The sequence below is a fragment of the Pectinophora gossypiella genome, chromosome 25 (assembly GCF_024362695.1).
Source record: "Pectinophora gossypiella chromosome 25, ilPecGoss1.1, whole genome shotgun sequence".
Taxonomy (NCBI): Eukaryota; Metazoa; Arthropoda; class Insecta; order Lepidoptera; family Gelechiidae; genus Pectinophora; species Pectinophora gossypiella.
In genome coordinates, this window is record NC_065428.1 from 306877 (window position 1) to 311623 (window position 4747).

A 4747-nucleotide genomic window follows, 5' to 3' on the forward strand; every position below is an offset into this window, starting at 1 on the left:
ATCAATCGATCATTTCTACAGTTTTCTACGAGTTGCCACTCAAAGTTAATACATTTGCAAAAATTTTATCCCCAAGTAGTAAGTTTGGCCAAAGAATGCTGTCGACTCCTTCCACCAACCTTCATCAATCGATCATTTCTACAGTTTTCTACGAGTTGCCACTAATAGTCAATACAATTGCATAAATTTTACCTCTAAGTAGTAAGTTTGGCCTAAGAATGCTGTCGACTCCTTCCACAAACCTTCATTAATCGACCATTTCTACAGTTTTCTACGAGTTGCCACCCAAAGTTAATACAATTGCATAACTTTTACCCCTAAGTAGTAAGTTTGGCCAAAGAATGCCGTCGACTTCTTCCACCAACCTTCATCAATCGATCATTTTTACAGTTTTCTACGAGTTGCCACTCAAAGTTAATACAACTGCATAAATTATACCCCTAAGTAGTAAGTTTGGCCTAAGAATGCTGTCGACTCCTTCCAACAACCTTCATGAATCGATCATTTCAACAGTTTTCTACGAGTTGCCACTCAATGTTTATATATTTGCATAAATTTTATCCCCAAGTAGTAAGTTTGGCCAAAGAATGCCGTCGACTTCTTCCACCAACTTTCATCAATCGATCATTTTTACAGTTTTCTACGAGTTGCCACTCAAAGTTAATACACTTGCATAAAATTTATCCCCAAGTAGTAAGTTTGGCCTAAGAATGCTGTCGACTCCTTCCAACAACCTTCATGAATCGACCAAATATACAGTTTTCTAAGCGTTGCCAATAAAAGTCAATACAATTGTATAAATTTTACCTCTAAGTAGTAAGTTTGGCCTAAGAATGCTGTCGACTCCTTCCAACAACCTTCATCAATCGATCATTTCTACAGTTTTCTACGAGTTGCCACTCAAAGTTAATACAATTGCATAAATTTTACCCCTAAGTAGTAAGTTTGGCCTAAGAATGCTGTCGACTCCTTCCACCAACCTTCATCAATCGATCATTTCTACAGTTTTCTACGAGTTGCCACTTAAAGTTTATACAATTGCATAAATTTTACCCCCAAGTAGTAAGTTTGGCCTAAGAATGCTGTCGACTCCTTCCAACAACCTTCATGAATCGATCATTTCTACAGTTTTCTACGAGTTGCCACTCAAAGTTAATACAATTGCATAAATTATACCCCTAAGTAGTAAGTTTGGCCTAAGAATGCTGTCGACTCTTTCCACCAACCTTCATCAATCGACCATTTCTACAGTTTTCTACGAGTTGCCACTCAAAGTTAATACAATTGCATAAATTATACCCCTAAGTAGTAAGTTTGGCCCAAGAATGCTGTCGACTCCTTCCAACAACCTTCATGAATCGATCATTTCTACAGTTTTCTACGAGTTGCCACTCAAAGTTAATACAATTGCATAAATTATACCCCTAAGTAGTAAGTTTGGCCAAAGAATGCTGTCGACTCCTTCCAACAACCTTCATGAATCGACCAAATATACAGTTTTCTAAACGTTGCCACTAATAGTCAATACAATTGCATAAATTTTACCTCTAAGTAGTAAGTTTGGCCTAAGAATGCTGTCGACTCCTTCCAACAACCTTCATGAATCGATCATTTCTACAGTTTTCTACGAGTTGCCACTCAATGTTTATATATTTGCATAAATTTTATCCCCAAGTAATAAGTTTTGCCCAAGAATGCTGTCGACTCCTTCCAACAACCTTCATGAATCGATCATTTCTACAGTTTTCTACGAGTTGCCACTCAAAGTTAATACAATTGCATAAATTATACCCCTAAGTAGTAAGTTTGGCCTAAGAATGCTGACGACTCCTTCCACCAACCTTCATCAATCGACCATTTCTACAGTTTTCTACGAGTTGCCACCCAAAGTTAATACAATTGCATAACTTTAACCCCTAAGTAGTAAGTTTGGCCTAAGAATGCTGTCGGCTCCTTCCACCAACCTTCATCAATCGATCATTTCTACAGTTTTTTACGAGTTGCCACTTAAAGTTTATACAATTGCATAAATTTTACCCCTAAGTAGTAAGTTTGGCCTAAGAATGCTGTCGACTCCTTCCACCAACCTTCATCAATCGATCCTTTCTACAGTTTTCTACGAGTTGCCACTCAAAGTTAATACATTTGCATAAATTTTATCCCCAAGTAGTAAGTTTGGCCTAAGAATGCTGTCGACTCCTTCCAACAACCTTCATGAATCGACCAAATATACAGTTTTCTAAGCGTTGCCAGTAATAGTCAATACAATTGCATAAATTTTACCTCTAAGTAGTAAGTTTGGCCTAAGAATGCTGTCGACTCCTTCCACCAACCTTCATCAATCGATCATTTCTACAGTTTTCTACGAGTTGCCACTCAAAGTTAATACAATTGCATAAATTTTACCCCTAAGTAGTAAGTTTGGCCTAAGAATGCTGTCGACTCCTTCCACCAACCTTCATCAATCGATCATTTCTACAGTTTTCTACGAGTTGCCACTCAAAGTTAATACAATTGCATAACTTTTACCCCTAAGTAGTAAGTTTGGCCCAAGAATGCTGTCGACTCCTTCCACCAACCTTCATCAATCGATCATTTCTACAGTTTTCTACGAGTTGCCACTAATAGTCAATACAATTGCATAAATTTTACCTCTAAGTAGTAAGTTTGGCCTAAGAATGCTGTCGACTCCTTCCACCAACCTTCATTAATAGACCATTTCTACAGTTTTCTACGAGTTGCGACCCAAAGTTAATACAATTGCATAACTTTTACCCCTAAGTAGTAAGTTTGGCCAAAGAATGCCGTCGACTTCTTCCACCAACCTTCATCAATCGATCATTTTTACAGTTTTCTACGAGTTGCCACTCAAAGTTAATACAACTGCATAAATTATACCCCTAAGTAGTAAGTTTGGCCTAAGAATGCTGTCGACTCCTTCCAACAACCTTCATGAATCGATCATTTCTACAGTTTTCTACGAGTTGCCACTCAATGTTTATATATTTGCATAAATTTTATCCCCAAGTATTAAGTTTGGCCAAAGAATGCCGTCGACTTCTTCCACCAACCTTCATCAATCGATCATTTTTACAGTTTTCTACGAGTTGCCACTCAAAGTTAATACACTTGCATAAAATTTATCCCCAAGTAGTAAGTTTGGCCTAAGAATGCTGTCGACTCCTTCCAACAACCTTCATGAATCGACCAAATATACAGTTTTCTAAGCGTTGCCAATAAAAGTCAATACAATTGTATAAATTTTACCTCTAAGTAGTAAGTTTGGCCTAAGAATGCTGTCGACTCCTTCCAACAACCTTCATCAATCGATCATTTCTACAGTTTTCTACGAGTTGCCACTCAAAGTAAATACAATTGCATAAATTTTACCCCCAAGTAGTAAGTTTGGCCTAAGAATGCTGTCGACTCCTTCCAACAACCTTCATGAATCGATCATTTCTACAGTTTTCTACGAGTTGCCACTCAAAGTTAATACAATTGCATAAATTATACCCCTAAGTAGTAAGTTTGGCCTAAGAATGCTGTCGGCTCCTTCCACCAACCTTCATCAATCGATCATTTCTACAGTTTTTACGAGTTGCCACTTAAAGTTTATACAATTGCATAAATTTTACCCCCAAGTAGTAAGTTTGGCCTAAGAATGCTGTCGACTCCTTCCAACAACCTTCATGAATCGATCATTTCTACAGTTTTCTACGAGTTGCCACTCAATGTTTATATATTTGCATAAATTGTATCCCCAAGTAATAAGTTTTGCCCAAGAATGCTGTCGACTCCTTCCAACAACCTTCATGAATCGATCATTTCTACAGTTTTCTACGAGTTGCCACTCAAAGTTAATACAATTGCATAAATTATACCCCTAAGTAGTAAGTTTGGCCTAAGAATGCTGTCGACTCCTTCCACCAACCTTCATCAATCGACCATTTCTACAGTTTTCTACGAGTTGCCACCCAAAGTTAATACAATTGCATAACTTTTACCCCTAAGTAGTAAGTTTGGCCTAAGAATGCTGTCGGCTCCTTCCACCAACCTTCATCAATCGATCATTTCTACAGTTTTTTTACGAGTTGCCACTTAAAGATAATACAATTGCATAATTTTCACCCCTAAGTAGTAAGTTTGGCCTAAGAATGCTGTCGGCTCCTTCCACCAACCTTCATCAATCGATCATTTCTACAGTTTTCTACGAGTTGCCACTTAAAGTTTATACAATTGCATAAATTTTACCCCTAAGTAGTAAGTTTGGCCTAAGAATGCTGTCGACTCCTTCCACCAACCTTCATCAATCGATCCTTTCTACAGTTTTCTACGAGTTGCCACTCAAAGTTAATACATTTGCATAAATTTTATCCCCAAGTAGTAAGTTTGGCCTAAGAATGCTGTCGACTCCTTCCAACAACCTTCATGAATCGACCAAATATACAGTTTTCTAAGCGTTGCCAGTAATAGTCAATACAATTGCATAACTTTTACCTCTAAGTAGTAAGTTTGGCCTAAGAATGCTGTCGACTCCTTCCACCAACCTTCATCAATCGATCATTTCTACAGTTTTCTACGAGTTGCCACTCAAAGTTAATACAATTGCATAAATTTTACCCCTAAGTAGTAAGTTTGGCCTAAGAATGCTGTCGACTCCTTCCACCAACCTTCATCAATCGACCATTTCTACAGTTTTCTACGAGTTGCCACTCAAAGTTAATACAATTGCATAACTTTTACCCCT